This window comes from Pongo abelii, chromosome 2 (assembly GCF_028885655.2).
Source record: "Pongo abelii isolate AG06213 chromosome 2, NHGRI_mPonAbe1-v2.0_pri, whole genome shotgun sequence".
Taxonomy (NCBI): domain Eukaryota; kingdom Metazoa; phylum Chordata; class Mammalia; order Primates; family Hominidae; genus Pongo; species Pongo abelii.
The window spans coordinates 57475267-57492427 of record NC_085928.1 but is presented as its reverse complement, the minus strand read 5'-3'; the positions used below and the strand labels follow the sequence as shown (position 1 = coordinate 57492427).

Below are 17161 nucleotides of genomic sequence, written 5' to 3'. Positions count from 1 at the left end.
GTTTAGTTTTATTGTAACAAAGCTTGTACACTTTCAATGTTTAAAACTGAGCATCATCTTTCCTTTCTGGTGAAACAGAGAAAATTTAAAAATAAACAACAAAATTACAATAGAGAATGTTAATACCAAATAAGACCCCACAGGTTCTGCTGATTCTCCCATTGAGTGGCAGGGCTCAAGCCGTCATTAGGAGAGGATTTATTTTGAAAGTGTCATCTTAAACTGCAAGGACGTCTGTCAAATATCATAATTAAACATGCCAAAGGAGAAACCATATTGTCAAAATGTCCACTTAACCCACTGAAACATCTCAAACTCACCCCTTGCTAACCTTCTATAACCCCATTTTTTAAGTTTTTTTTTTCTTTTTTTAAACAAGAGAAAGTAGATACATGTTGGTATATGCTAACTGTCCATATTCACATAGAGACACAGTGTGCTCTCTGATCACAATATACAGAGAAAGGAGGAAAAAACTAGAATTCTATGCACCACTACACAGGGGCTTAGCACCCTCCAGCTTCCAGTAGCGTGAAGGGAGCAGGATTTTTCTTTTTTCCCACAGAGCTTGGTGGTGTTGATTCCATAGAATTCAGACAGGAAGGGATAAAAATGAATTTTCAGCGGAAAGGGGTAGCGACTCTTTTCCCATTCTATTCTGCTCAAGGTATGTTCTCCAAAATAAGTTGAGAACCATGGTATAGAGAAAAGAGACCTCAAGAACAGGACGACTGAGGACAAGAGGAAAAACAAAAAAAAACAAAAAAACAAAACAGACTGCAGCTTGCTCCCAGGGACTGGAGAACATTTTAAAAAAGGAAGGTCAGAATCCATCAGTGTTCTATTAGTCATTTTCTCCTTCATCCTCCTGTCTTTCCTCCCCTTCATCATCTTCATCTTCTTCACCTTCATCCTTATTCCTTACTTCATCAGTATCTTCTAATCCTTCCTCCTTTGCACGATGGAGGTGATCATCATCCTTCCTCCTTTGCACGATGATGATGATCATCATCGTCATCATCTTTTTCTTCTTTTCCTTCTTCATCATCCATATTAGGAACCAAGTAGTACTGTAATGGTTTTGGCCAAATGTCATCTTTGATGAACTCTCCTAACTCATCCACACCTGCATCAGAATGATCAGTAAATCAGGTAAAGAAGCTCTCTGGACCACCTCCTGCTGTGGGACCGAAGGAGACATCTGCTCCTTCAGGCTTGCCGAAGAAGGGACAAAAAGAACAGCGATAAGCAATTGAACACATTGATGAGATACAAAATGAAATAGACTTAATGTGAGGAGATTTTGAAAGTTGAATAGAAATGTAACAAACATCGCCAACCACTTTTTCAGAAGAGGTCAGAACTGATCACCAACATCCCAAATTTGGGTGTAACAACATTTGTCAACCATCCACCAAGTGTTCACACTGCTTGGCGAGGAGGACGAAGACACACTGCATTATTTGACCAGAGTTGAAGTGACAGAATTTGAAGATATTAAATCAGGTTACAGGATCGATTTTTATTTTGATGAAAATCCTTACTTTGAAAATAAAATTATTCCCAAATAATTTCATCCTAATGAACGTGGTGATCCATCTTCAAAGTCCACCGAAATCAAATGGAAATCTGGAATGGATTTGACGAAGCACTAAAGTCAAATGCAGAATAAAGCCAGCAGGAAGAGGCAACATGAGGAACCAGAGAGCTTCTTGAAGTTTTTTTTTTTTTTTTTTTTTAAACGAGTGTGGATTTAACACTTTAAGAGTGGCATGATTTTAGTAGATACGTAATCTTGATAAAGTAAATGTCTTATGAACCATTCCTGCCTAAAAAGTTCTAATATTCCTACAATTTGAAAGTTTGCGTTCTTAAACTAGTGTTTGTTTCTTCCCACCACTGCTAAGTTAGTACTGATTAATGCATATTAGTAAGATTAGTAATAGTGTTTGCTTTTACTAGGCATGATGTCAAAAATGCTTTTTTCCAATATGATTTCTCTTGAGGTTTTTCTCGTGTTTCTTCAGTATATCCTGGTTTTCACAATTCAAAAACTTGTCGTGTTGCTTGTGTTTGGATATTCCCTGACTCTTCATCAAAAAAGCATTTGTAAACTATGTCTTAGTTACATTTATTTCTTCTACTAACTAATGCTATTCATTATATGCTAGTATTTTACTTTGACATGCCCTCTTTATCAGTTTGAGAGCTGTCCAATTATAGACAATTCTCATCCTAAAAAATTCAGACTCTAGACTTGGAAAGGACCTCAATATTATAGTTTAATCTTTAGTCTTTTCTTTAGCATCCCTAATTCACCTTTCCCTTGAATGTCTTCAGAAGATGAAACTGATCTTGTAAGATAGCTCATTTCATATTTGGATGGGTCTCTCCATTAGAAAATTCTTTTTTATATTGAGTTTAGAATCTGTCTACCAATTTGTAACCCATGGAAGCTCACAAAGCGGATCCAATCACTTTTCTACATCATGTGCCTTTGAGTGTTATGCCCTGGGGCTTCTTCTATTTCCAGAGTGCATATTTCCATTTTCCCCTAATTGTTTTTCCTATTGCATTACTTGGTTTTGAATTCTTATTTATTAACAAACCTGAATTTGTCTATATCCCTCTTAAATGTGGAATACTGAACTGAATGTACTATACCAGATGAGTTCTGACTTTTCATATTATATTTTAGTCAGAAATTTCTTAGCCATTGCCCAGTACAGGAATGCATCCACCACATCCTTGTTTGCTATTTTATACTTGAAAAGTGCAATTGTGTCAAAATATTTTCAGTGTCTGAAGATTTGGTGCTGTTCTGTCTTCTAGACGTCTATAAATAATTTGTATACAAGGTAGCAGGGGAAAAAAATCACTAGTGACAATTTTTTTTTTTTTCTAACCTGACTTAATCTCCATTGAGAGTACTATAAAGATTACTTTTTTTTTTTTTTAAAGCCTCAGTATATGTCTGGCAAAATCTTAAAATCAATCATTTAATTTAAATTGGATTTCAAAAGAAGGTCACTAGATGAAATCTCCTGCTGTAGTTAGTGAATGAAGGTTTATGTTAAAGGAGGGAAAGCCGACCACTTTTATGTTTTTAACGGGCTAAATTGGAAACTTGTCAGTGCTCACAATCCAGTTCTTCAAAATTATAAAACTAAACTTGAAAGCACCCTGGTCACCTCTGACCCACTGTGGAACACGGTGCCCCCCATTGAAGAGGAAAGGGGTGCAGTTCTTTTCAAGTAGAGCCACCTGCAGTCACAGGTGTTCTCCGCAAGCCTTGGTGCTTCAGAGAGCTATGGTATTTTTGTTTCTGCCAGCCATTGTGATGACAGTACCTCTGAAGTTCCTGGGCCATATTCAAACCTTGTCTCTCAAAAGCCACATTAGAAATATATATGCCACCCCCAATTTCTCAAAAATGGTGTTCTTTTTCCTGTTTTAATAAGATAACCTTCAAAGGGGTCTTTTCTTATGAAGTGTTTATGGATTATGAGAAACAAATGTAGACCTTTTGTTTATGAACATGGACAAAATTTTATTCACAAGAACATATTTATCTTCAACTGCTTAGTACTCTTTCAACTTTAAAAGAGATACTTTTCAGTTTATTGTAAAACTATTGCCAAAGACTAGCAAGTGTCTGTAAAAGAAAGGATTCTTAAAATAATTCACTGATTAACATGCTATATCAAAGGTCAAGGGGTTGTATCCTTGGATGATGATAGGGAGAGTTGCTGACTTAGTACTGCTATTGCTCTAGGGAAAAACTCAAAATTTGAACCAATGGGCCAGACATGTGGCATCATAATAGTTGGAAAAGTAAGATAATTTTGAGAAGACTTTATACTTTAGAGCAATACTAATTTTTGTGTAATCCATTATTTTCTTGACACTTTCACATGTTTCTGTGCCTATTGCATTATTTCCTCACATTTGTATCTTTATTGATTTTAAATACCCTTTTACTCTTTTTTCCTCATTTATCCCTCTTGTAACTGGCTGTGAATAAATTTCAATCACATTTTTATGTTAGTAACAAGTCTGAGTGCCAAATTTGAGCTCTACGAGACTCTGTTGTGAGCAATTTATATGTTTACAATCTCTAACGTCTGCAGTAAAATGTTCTAATACCGCAATTCTTTCCAAAGTAGGTTTGACCATTAGCAACCAACAGTATTAACAATGAAACACTTTGTGAAGGTATAAATCAAAAGAAAACATTTGTGAATAAGTGGGCTCTAGAAAAGGCAAGTTTGGGAGGATTGCCATCAAGTCCATGAGCTGCTTGTGACAACATCCAAAGCTTTATTAACTTCACTAATATATCAATAACAAGCAAAATAACAAAAGAAAGTAAAAAAGCAAAAACAAACAAACAAAAAAAACCCCAAAATCCTAGAGAGCAAAATTAGAAAATAAGATTTTAGAAGTATAGAAATATATTACCTGTAATCATTGGTATATTTTCTGTGTCTGAGAGTAAAATCTGACTTTAAATTTTTTTTTGGCTTTCAGCAGTGTTTTTGAGGGTGAAGAGACAGACAGATGTAGACCAGTGTTCCAGTCCTTCATTTGTTTGCCCAAGTGATTTTGGAAAATCACTTAATATCTGTTTCAGTTTCCTCATTAGTAATTAGAGGATGATAACTCCTTGAAGGGGTTCAGGATTTGTCACCCCAAAATTGGCCACGTTGGCATATTACTGGTTTTGAGTTTTCAGTAAAAGGCACTTGAAAAACTGGCGCAAGAAGTACACTTTCATTCCCCCTTTTTGTTCCTGAAAGCAGATGTAACTCCTATGTAAGAGCTGCCCTCCTTATGCCAGGAGGAAAGAAATGTTATCACCAGAGATGGGACTAGAGGATTCTGTACAAACAGACCTTGTGAAAAATAACTCTACTCTTCCTTTAGTGTCTCCATTTGTTTTAGTTACTTTTCCATATTTGTGATTCTTCGTTCAACCCAGCTTATAAGCATTCAGGTTTTGCTACTTCTTTGAGTCAACATTTTCTTTCTTTCTTTTCTTTCTTTCTTTCTTTCTTTCTTTCTTTCTTTCTTTCTTTCTTTCTTTCTTTCTTTCTTTCTTTCTTATTATTATACTTTAGGTTTTAGGGTACATGTGCGCAATGTGCAGGTTAGTTACATATGTATACATGTGCCTTGCTGGTGTGCTGCACCCACTAACTCGTCATCTAGCAGAGTCAACATTTTCTTATGAAGGCTCTTATGTTACATAAATTTGTATGCTTTTCTCCTGTTAATCTGTCTTATGTCAATCTAACTCTCAGACCCAGCTGGATACCCTAAACAGGTAAAGGTAAAGATTTTGCCTCCCCTCTACCCTACCAAAAATATAGTGAGAAAATTAAATATGATTATATGGATAAAGCACTGGACACATTATGGATTCCCAATAAAGGATAGTCTTCTCTTCTTTATCCCAGCATGCAGACTGCCAGCAGCCAAAAGGGAGAGGAAATCATCTTAAGGAGTTAACAGATATATCATAACTGACAGCTATTATCTCATGTATGTATTGTTTGGGGGTCATTGAATAATGTTGTGGCAAGTGTTCACAATGACAGTTCTACATGTCAGTGAAATAGCAGGTATCACAAATGTATTCCGTGACCTTTAGTGAAGGTTGAAAGAGGTTTTGAAAATGTAATTTAGGAGGGCTTTTCTGGAAAGGAGAAAGATAGTGTTGCACAAATAAGCGGCTTTCCTAAATGCCTGATTTAATCAAGTAATAACATTCAGAATTTATATTTCTTAAATAAAATACTTCTCAAGAAGGGTTTTCAATGGAAGAAGCACAGTGGATTTAACTAGATGGTGCCTCCCCTTTCTTTCCTTGTGCAAAAGTACTGACATATGGCATAGCTCATAAACAGAGATGACAGAGGAGGATGTGGTAGGGTTGAGGTTACAAATTCCTTCTTATTGGAAATCAGTGGTTTAGCATAGGAAAGTTGAACACTGACCCAGAAAACCCTTGATAGTTATATATGAATAGTGACATGCTGACATGCTGAAAGAGAACATCAGTTTCAGTGAGTATCCAATTTAGTGACTTTTCAACAACATGAATTTTGGTAAAAGTGGATTTAGTCCTAAGGACTTCTGGGGCTAATACGCAGTTAATCATAGATGAACAGGAGCATAACATTTCTTATGTAAACCTGGCTCTTCTTATCTGTGATCTTCATTTATCTATACTTTTTATGCTGTCCTACAATAAAATTTAGAAAATAATAACAAATACAAAAAAGTAATAAATGATAAACATTCTAGCATAAAAGTTGCATTAAAATAAAACTTAAGTGTTGGGAAATTCAATTAGAAAAGAGTTAAGAAAAAAGAATTAAATTGTTACTAATTGCATAATGGATGACATTTTAGACTTGACTAAGGTCAAATAAAATGATTTTTAAACTGGGAAACATTTTGACAAAATTACATAAATAAGGTAATATTATGCAAAAGAAATTAAAGATAAAAATACATAAATTTCAAATAATTAAAATATGACAAGACAAAATGAATAGTTAGCAGAATTAATTGCCATATTTATTTAGTTTGTTTTTGTTTTTGTTTTTGTTTTTATTTGTTTTTGAGATGGAATCTCGCTCTGTCGCCAGGCTGGAGTGCAGTGGCGCAATCTTGACTCACTGCAACCTCTGACTCCTGGGTTCAAGTGATTCTCCTGCCTCAGCCTCCCGAGTAGCTGGGATTACAGGCATGCGCCACCAAGCCTGGCTAATTTTTGTATTTTTAGTAGGGACAGGGTTTCACCATGTTGGCCAGGATGGTCCTGATCTCCTGACCTCATGATCTGCCCACCTTGGCCTCCCAAAGTGCTGGGATTACAGGTGTGAGCCACCACTCCTGGCCTGCCATTTATTTTTTAAATAAACTTTATGAAGAGCTAAACAATAGATTTTCCCCCATTTTTAGACAGCAATGACTATCAGTTCTAAAAAGGAACTTCTTTGAATAAAATAACAAGGCACTGTGAATTTTAAATCATTTTCTGTGAGGTCTAAACAACTTTTTCTTTTCTGTGCATGATTGACCAAAATGAAGTGAATAAAACCATAAATGGCAATATGGTGTAGCCTGCAGAACAATGATATGTGTCATTCATTTCTTTATTTTACAAATATTTACTGTATGGTTTCTAAGCACCAGGCCAGCTGCTAGGCTCTGGGAATACAGCAACAACTAAATAAACATGACATCTGTACATCTACAGCTTAGATTTATTATATTGAGGAAGATTGATAATCAATTTTAAAATGCTACATAATAGCACATAAGGTAAATAATAATAAACCAAGAAAAGATCATAGTATCACATAAATGCTAAGCAAAACATAACTGAAAGTGATATGGTTGGCAGAGTAACTGGGTGTCCAGAGAAGTCCTCTAAGAGATCATATTTGCATGAAATCTAATTGACGGTTGGCCGGGGTCTGACTCAAGGGAAGAGAATTCTAGGCAGAGAGTATAGCTGGTAAGAAGTACCTATGTCTGAAATGAGCTTGTCTGTGCTTCAAGAACAGAAAAAAGGGCACTATAGCTGGTGTGCTTAGTGGGCAGTAGTTGAAATATTAGACTGGATCAGATTATACTGGACCTGTAACCAGGACTGTGGACTGGATTTTATTCCAAGTGAAATCAGACTTTGTTAAATAGCGCAGGGTCTTCCTGCCTGGGCAGGATTTTGACCTGAACATAAATCATTATTCTCAGTCTGGCCATACGCTGTACATTTGCAAATGGGCATGGACATTGATGACAATGTATAGCACCTGGTGCATGGTTTTAGCAATTCCTCCGTGTCATTATATATGAAGAAGAACCCTAAAAGATTCCGAGGAGCTTTAAAAAGTATACAACTTTTTAAAGAAAGCTCATTTTTAAAGCATAGACTGAATTTTCTAAATTTCATCAGATATCTTGATGTTTTGGGGAGCATAGACTTTTATTTCCTAGAGTGTGCATCACTAGCATTGTAAATGCAAGGTTTCTTCTAATATTTTGTTTTGTCTTTTATAAACATATCAGTTTGCCTTTTACTCCAAAATATATATATTTTTTATTTTACCATAGAATAGCTGTGTAAATTGCTGGCAAGAAGCAGATATATGTAGTAGTTAGCAGCTTTGATTCTGCAATAAGAGACCTGAGTTCATTGGCCAGCTGTGTGGGCATATGAATGTTACACACTACCAGTGGTAAAATGAGAATTTTAATTGCAGGGGTCTGCAAAGGATATTGCTTGTGGGCCAAGTGTGACTGCTGCCTGTTTTTGTAAATAACGTTTTATTGAAATGTAGCCACACCCATTCCTTTCCACAGTGCCTATGTCCTCTTTCTCCCTACCACAACTGAGTTGAGTCATGCAACGCTGAGACCTTACGTGGCCACGAAGTCGAAAATGTTTTTTTCTAGCTCTGTACAAAAAAGTGTGCCAAGCTCTATTATTATGTGCTCCTTTGAGGGTTATTGTGGGAATTAAATGAAATAATTCATGCAAAGCACTCAGTACAAGGCCTGCCATTTATTTAGTAAGCATTCAATATATATTTGTAAGTATTAGAATTTTTACACATTCATTTTTTTACTGTCAAATAATCAGGTCAAATTGACTGTCATAAATATGCACTGTTATGTGTGTTTCCATGTATCTTTAGAGGTAAAGCACCCAAGCTTGAGAAGTATTTGTTTAAGTAGCCATATTTTGGTGACACTTGGCCATTTCTGCATTAATAACATGCCTGGATGTCGGAACTTCTATTTTGGCCACTAGTTTATCCTTGATTCGGATATTATAAATTATATATATGTAAAAGTTTTTGGTTATATTAGAGCAATATGGGTAGATTGTTAAATTAATCATTGCAGAACCCTTTGAAAGTCTAGGCAGCAATGTGCAAATGCAAAATTTATAACTGGAGCAAACAAAAAGAAGCTGATGATTCCTTAAGGATACTGATGTTTTTGTGGTTTCTTCCTTTTGTTGTCATCACTAGAGATTTATATTACATTTGGGGAAATTTTCAATATTTAATCATAAGCATTTTTATTCCAATGTAGGCCATACATTCACCAATATGAGCTTACTCTCACTAAAGGCTGGCCATATATTTTTTTTATTTAAAAAAAAATTGAGGTATATGTTTGCATGAATGCCCATGTGTGTTAAAACTTCTAATAAACAATACGGAAAGATGATCAGTGAAGAGTTTAATGATTTTACTTCTTATAGTGTTAAACATGTTATGAAAGGTCTCTAAAGAGAAATTGTAAGCTGTGGGGGGAAAGGAAGAAAAGAAGAGGAAAATCTATTATTTGAATATTTCAGTTAAATAATTTCTTACGTAAGTTTTCATCATGAAAATACCACTTTTGTAGGTTTCCAAAAAGTATCATAATCATTGCTTATGTGCCTTTATTTTAGTGAAGTAAAGAGTTTTGTTGTTCTTAATTTCCGATTCCATTTCCAATGACTATGAAAACATTATTTAACTTTATATATTACTTTTCAATTTGTTTATTTTTACTGCTTCCGAGTTAATGTTGTATTTAAAAGATAAATTAATCCCAGCAATTTGGGAGACCGAGGTGGGCAGATTGCTTGAGTCCAGGAGTTCAAGACCAGGCTAGGAAACATGACAAAACCCTGCCTCTACACAAAATACAAAAATTAGCCTGGCGTCGTTGTGCACTCCTGTCATCCCAGCTACTTGGGGGCTGAGGTGAGAGGATAACTTGAGCCCAGGAGGTCCAGGATGTAGTGAGATGAGATGGTGCCACTGCACATCAGCCTGGGCAAGAAAGTGAGACCCTTTCTCAAAAAAAAGAAAAGAAAAGTTAATATTTTATTATGTGAGTGTCTTAGCTTTCTATGTACATTATTAATTTAGTTCAGGTCAGTTTGTTTGAAACTAATATAAATAAAAGGCGTAAGATATGGTTCTTAACATTTAGACAATAATTTATGATTACGTTGGGAAAACAGGACTTACTTGCATGAACCAGTTTGTCTCTCTCTCACATGACATTCATGTAAGAAATAAGAAGATTTTGTGAACCTTGTGCTGGGCTATCAGTTGAGATTGTGGGATTCGGTGCTGGTTGAATTTGGTTTTATAATATTTTTGAGTGTGGATGTCATTTTTTTTCAGGCCATTATTCTATCATTTTCTAAGGCACATTTAATGTCATAAACTTTTGTGTCTGTATTCTAGTAGAATACAGTGAAATCATTCAAATTAGTCTGTATGCTAAAACTCAGAAATGTTAATCTTGAATTAATTTTTCAGTTTAAATTTAAATTTATAGGCTGGGCATGGTGGCTCACGCCTGTAATCCCAGCACTTTGGGAGGCCGAGGTGGGTGGATCACTTGAGGTCAGAAGTTCAGTAACAGCCTGGCCAACATGGTGAAACCCCATCTCTACTAAAAATACAAGAAATTAGCTGGGCATGGTGGTGGGCGCCTGTAATCCCAGCTACTTGGGAGGCTGAGGCAAGAGAATTGCTTGAACCTGGGAGGAAGAGGTTGCAGCCAAGATCGCGCCACTGCACTCCAGCCTGCACGACAGAGAGAGACTGTCTCAAAATAAAATAAAATAAATTTAAATGTATAAAAATATATAAGATGGAGATCAAATAATCTAATACCCTCTTTTCAAAAATTATCACACTGATTTTCAGAGAGATTATCTGTTTATGTACTGATTTTTGCAAAATTGGCTAGAACATAATTTTCTTGACTTCTAATTCAGTGTTATTTCATTGTATATTAAAAATGCTTAGTTAATTTTCATTAAGTGAAGTATGACATAATTTTCTCATGAAATTCATGAAGTCAGAGTACCTGATATCTTTATTTTTGCAAAATCGTATATAAATATGTATATTTAGTGAATTATAAGCAGTTCCTAGGATTGCTTGACAGGCTTTTACATTTGCGTCTGCAATCAAGATTTAAGAAGGAAGAGAGGCTAACAAAGAGGAAAGGGAGAGAGGAGAAGAGGTTAGAAGAGGAAAATGGAAGGAAAGAGAATAAGAGACCATATGGATAGCTAGTTTAGGAATAGAGAAGCCATAGGGAGTAAGGAGGAAAGGAATGCATTCTCCAGGCAGAGAGTAAGCAGAGTCTGGAATGAAGAGGACAAGAATTGGGGCATGAGTCAGCCAAGAAAAGATGAGATTTGGTACAGAAGGAGTATCGAGTGGGAAGTTTCTAGATATGTATGCTGCTGGAAAGACTGTCTCAAAAGTATTTTCTTTGAATAGAAAAATTCTGGAGAAATGTGATTAAAACAAGAAAGAATAGTTAAGCATTATGTAGGGAGTCAGTCACACAAAATTAACACATAAAGAAAAATGTCCTTTTCTTATTTCTTCATCCTCTCTTCCTTTTATTTCTGAATGTTTCTGTCCTTCTGAAATTTGTATGTTGGAATTCTAATCTCTAAGGTGATGATATTAGGAAGTGGGGCCTTTGGGAGGGCTCCACGCTCTGAATGGGATTAGCGCTCTTAGAAAAGGGACCCCAGAGAGCTCCCTCACACTCTTTCTACCATGTGAAGATGCAGTGAGAAATGGGCACTTTGCAGCTCGTAAGAGGACCCTCATCAGAATCTGAGCATGCTGGCACCCTGATTTTGGACTTCCATCCTGCAGAACTATGAGGAATACATTTTTGTTGTTTATAACCTACTCTGTCTATGGCAATTTGATATAGGAGCTTAAACTAAGACAAATGGTTAATTTAATAGATACCTTTCCACAAAATCTGATTTTGTTGACTATGTTGAATCTATCTTTAAAGGAAGTCCTATGTTAACGACTACACTAGTGAACTGATAGTATGTAATAAAAATATATTCCTGCTGTGCCTGTCAAAAGTGGATTGAGGGCTTTTCTGAACTAATGTAAGGTGATTTCCAATAACTTTGAATGAGTGTTATATTGTCCAATTTATCCTATGGGCTTCAACTTTCACTCTCACTTTCTGAGAAGCTTAGCTTCACTTCCTCAGAATAGATTAACTGTTTCTCTCTCAATACAGTCTCATACTGCCATATTTATTCTTTGTGTTATCACTATTGTAATTAAGTGTGTTTGTGTTAGTAGTTGTAAAATGTCTGTTTCTCCTGTTAGACCCTAAACTCCACACAAATTGATACTTTGTATTTGCTATTCATAGCTGTGTCCCCAGCACCTGGCATTGTGCCTGGTACGAAGCAGGTAGTTAAGAAATGCATATTGAATGTACAAATAGGTAAATAAAATAAAACTCTAGGAAAAATAAATGCTGAATTTAAAAAAGGGATTATTTAGCTTTGATGTTAGCTAAAACATGCTTATCTTTATGATTTATTTCAGTATGAGAAAATCACAACTAATAGAACACATTGATATATTACAGCCATAAATGTAATTTATATGTAATATTTAAACAAATATTCAAAATTTATTATTTAATAGGAACTCTCATGATTGGCAGCATAGCAAACACTGCCATCACGTTATACCCATTCCATTTAATCCCCATTCAGGAGGGTGCAGAAATTATCTTCCATTTTACATTGTGGAAAACTGAGACTTAGAGAAGATTAATACAGCTGGCATGACCACATATTAAAATTATGGATATGTGGGAATTACAGGGTTTTAAAAGATGTTGTACCAGGACATTGCCAAAAACAAGAAATAATTTTTAATGTAGTCATGCTGAATGTGGAGTATAAAATTGCAGTTAAGAGGTGAGGTTTTAGATTCAAAAGGTTGAGCTGCACCTGTACCTATTACCTGAGTGACCCTGGACATGGTTTTTTAACTTTTCTAAACCTCAGTTTCCCAAACCATAAAATATCATATCACAGCCTTATTAAATGAGGCTGTGTAACGGGTGGAGTCTGGAAGCTAGTAGACACTTGGTGACTTTGAATTCCTTTTTTTTTTCTATATAATATCACATTTCCCCTTTCTATTCTGCTCCACTCCGGTCAGCCCATTGAAAGCTAGCTCCTTTTGCTTGTGGGAATGTATCCAAATATAATTAGAAATGTATATATTATTTAGCAAAGCTAGTGCAAATTCAAATACCATTGATGAGTGATGTTCGAAATTTAAATATAATCAATAGCAGACCCTATATATTTTCCTTGATTTCCCGCTCCTAGAACACACACACATGCATGCATGTGCACACACACCATTCATTTTTTGAAGAACTAGGCACCTCTATATTTTCACCTTTCCCTACCTCAGTTGCTGTACAGCTAGTTTTTCCCAGTTCATCTCCTCTCTAAAATGCTTATCCATTTTTTGGTCTCAAAGTACACTGTTGTATCTTTAAAATAACTTCTGTAGTATTATCCTAAATATCTGCATCTTTATATACGTTATGATGGGGTTTTCCTTGAATATTGTCCTGAAGTATCATTCTGAGGTAATAGTGAAGGAAAATCCTGTTGTAGTATATTTAAAGTCAGTAGTCTGTAAAATAATTATTTCATACTGCAATAAAAATCAGTTCCCAGATACTTTATGTTTGTATAAGATCTTTATTCTAAATTATTTTTTATGCTTTTTAGAGCCCAGCACCATGGCTCAGGCCTATAATCCCAGCACTTTGGGAGGCTGATACTGTTTAGATATATGTATCTCTATAAGTTGCCTCAAGTCATCATTTAAAATAAAACTGGCTAAATATAAGTAAATAAATACATACACATAATTATAAATTTAAATGAGATAATGGGAAATTATCAAATTGAGGCGTGTATTTTTTCAATCATAAAATTATTATAATAGCTTATTTAGTCATTTATTTATTTATTTATTTATTTTTGAGACAGAGTCTCACTCTGTCACCAGGCTGGAGTGCATTGGCGCAATCGCGGCTCACTGCAACCTCCACCTCCCAGGTTCAAGCGATTCTCCTGCCTCAGCCTCCCAAGTAGCTGGGACTACAGGCATGCACCACCACGCCCAGATAAATTTTGTATATAGGGTTTCACCATGTTGGCCAGGATGATCTCGATCTCTTGACCTCGTGATCCGCCCGCCTTGGCCTCCCAAAGTGCTGGGATTACAGGCATGAGCCACTGCACCCAGCCAATTGCTTATCTAAATATGATAGTTAATCTATTAGAAATAAATCAGAAGGGAAAAATGAAAAAGGAGTATATGAATTGTTAATGTTTCCAAACTTTTACCTTTAAAATAAGCTCTTTAAAGCTGATTACCATTTATGGTATTAATATGACATTTGTCATGATGCATATTACATATGTTCAAGTCACTGCCACTTGATTTGAACTAGTCATTAGCTTTATTTTGTAGATAAGGTAGAATTTTTTAAACTTGTTTGAAAAACATGGGTGCGTGTGTATATACCTATGTCTATATGTATGTACAGTCATGTACCACATGACATTTTAACAAGCTACCACATATAAGATGGTGATCTCATAAGATGATAATACTGTGTTTTACTGTACCTTTTCTGTTTAGATATACAAATACTTACCCTTGCATTACAGTTGCCTCCAGTATTCAGTACAGTAACATGCTATACAGGTTTGTAGCCTAGGAGCAATATGCTATATACCATATAGCCTAGATGTGTAGTAGTAGGCTCTCCCATCTAGGTTTGCATAGGTGTGCTCTATTAGAGTGGGTTATTTTTTCTTTTACACTTGTCTTTTTCCATCATATCAGACTCTTAGCCTTCACTTTTATTCTCACTGCTGTCCACTGTCAATTCCTACACACACACACACACACAAACACACACACACACACTTTATGTACATACAGTCACAGTCACAGACACTTCAGGTTTGCCTTTTGCTAATCTTACTTGACAGATAACCAATTTTTAAGAATACAGGTTAAATTAGAGAAGAACGTGACTTGGAAATTTCTCAAGTATTTTATTTTTTAGTAAAAGTCTAATTGGAATCATTTAGCCTTAAAAGCACCATATCATCCTTTTCTACTTATTTCCTAGAGAATACCTGATTGGAATTACATGTAATACAAATAGAGTTAATTTTAATAAAGTATTTAATATGCTAAGTACAATTTAGGCCTTATGGGAAGAAAATGCTTTATTTTGTTAATGGATATAGATAACTGGAGCTCAGTGGATATAATCTGATTAAACAATATATTAATTTACATAAAATAAAGTTGCACAGAATAAAATCCAGAAAATTATGTGATATTGAAAAGAAAACTTCAAAACCATAATTTATAATAATTACCTACATTCTGAAATTTCTATTATTACAAGTTTTTAGTAGTTGAATGAACAATTTGTCTCACTAGAGTTTTGTGCTACTCATTATCTAATAGTATTTGAAATTAATATATACAGTAGCCTCTATATAATTCTCAGTGTCTAAAATCCAGATACACTTTATTTTATTATTGATGATACTGTTATCTACTACTAGATATGAATTACTACTTTTCAATCATTTCAAGTTTTCTCTTAATTCCAATTGGCTGAGTTTGTAATGTAACTTATACAAATTATGAGCAAAACATAATATTTTTAATTGTTGGTTAATTTAATTAAAATTGATTAATTCTTTTAATTTTTAAAAATAAACCAGGTAGTTTGATGTTACATGTTATTATATTAAACATTGACATTTTAGAATACCTTTGTAAAAATGTCATTTTTATTGTAATTTAAGACTTTTTTTTGGCATTCTATACCTTTCTCATTTTTCCTTACAATCTACTGCCTCAATTGAAATACATAGATCAAAACATGAGGTTTTTGATTCGTGGTTTTATGATGTACTGTTTAATACCCATTCAGCCTAAAAGCCTAAGGAATATCTAAGAGGAACATCATTTTTTCCTTTTTTTTTTTTTTGATATTTAGCCACTGCTTAGTAATGTCTCTTATTTATTAATATACAATATTACTAGGTTTAGTAACATCCAGTGAACTAAGTTGCAAATTTTGAAAATCTCAGAGGTATTTTTGGACCACAAATAAATAGAACATTAGGCAAATAAGCTTGGATTACAAAATGTAATGTCATTAAATAAATGTCATTATGTTTGATTATAGTTGCTCACTGAGAGAATTTGTCTATATTTCATTATAAAGATTATTGGCAGAATGTGAGACAATCAACAGTTTTTGATTTTAGGGATATTTCCTAAAAACCTTAATATTGGAATTATCTGTGTGTGACAAAATTTCCTTAATAAATCCTCATTACTTGATTACAGGTTGAATATTTCAGACATCTAAGCCAATTAGAATCATGATTATTTTGATTGCCAGAAATCCTTAAATGTATGTATTATCCATCGATGTATTCAGTTTCTATATTAGGCACCTTTGATTTAAACATTTTTTTAGTGGTTTATGATTCAAAAGAAAGTCAATTGCATTTCATTGTTTTTTTCTGTATATTAGAGATTTTGTTTTGCTCCAAAAAATAAATTGGGAGTGTGCTCATCAATTGACTATGCACAGTGTGAGTAGCACAGTGCTAGTTTCTAATGTATGTGTTAATTACTTTAAGATATAAAGCTAAGAGCTAAAATGGGTTACTTCTTAAACACATTCATTGTGACCAATGAGATGTATATATATATATTTGACATCACTATCTAAAAGTTAGCATCTAGCTCCTCCAATTGTTCAGAAATTAGGCTTCTGGCCAGTAAGTGGTTTGTAAAGACAGGCTATAAAAGCTGTAAGCCAATGGAGTAATCTAAGTCCTGGCTTGTCTGTTGGAACGCACCAAAATAAAACTGTGTCTTAAATTCTGCTGTATATTTTTATGAGATTCTAATCAACTGTGTTATGGGCTGTTTGATGACATTTTGAGGTAGAAAAAGTAAATTGCTTTTTTTATTGTACTTTTTACCAGACATTGTCATACTCTGACTCAAGGCAAACCATTCGGTTGAGGTGATTCAGTTCATTTACTACTAGAGAGAACACTGAACAATATTTCTAATTCAGTCATAGTCTGGAATAATTCGTAACTCCTCTTTCTCTCAGCACCCCAAAAAAGGAAAAATGGAATTTATGAGTTTTGAATTTGGAAATTATGACAGTAGAAATAATATTGAACATCTTT

The 17161-nt window shown here is 34.5% G+C and overlaps 1 protein-coding gene and 1 pseudogene across 2 annotated transcripts in view; both read left to right on the top strand.

Annotated features, from left to right (window-relative positions):
* The window catches only part of GBE1 (1,4-alpha-glucan branching enzyme 1), a 273138-nt gene that overhangs the window by 143131 nt on the left and 112846 nt on the right, over window positions 1-17161 (top strand). The window lies entirely within an intron of this gene.
* On the top strand, window positions 613-6556 carry LOC100432475 (protein SET-like; annotated as a pseudogene).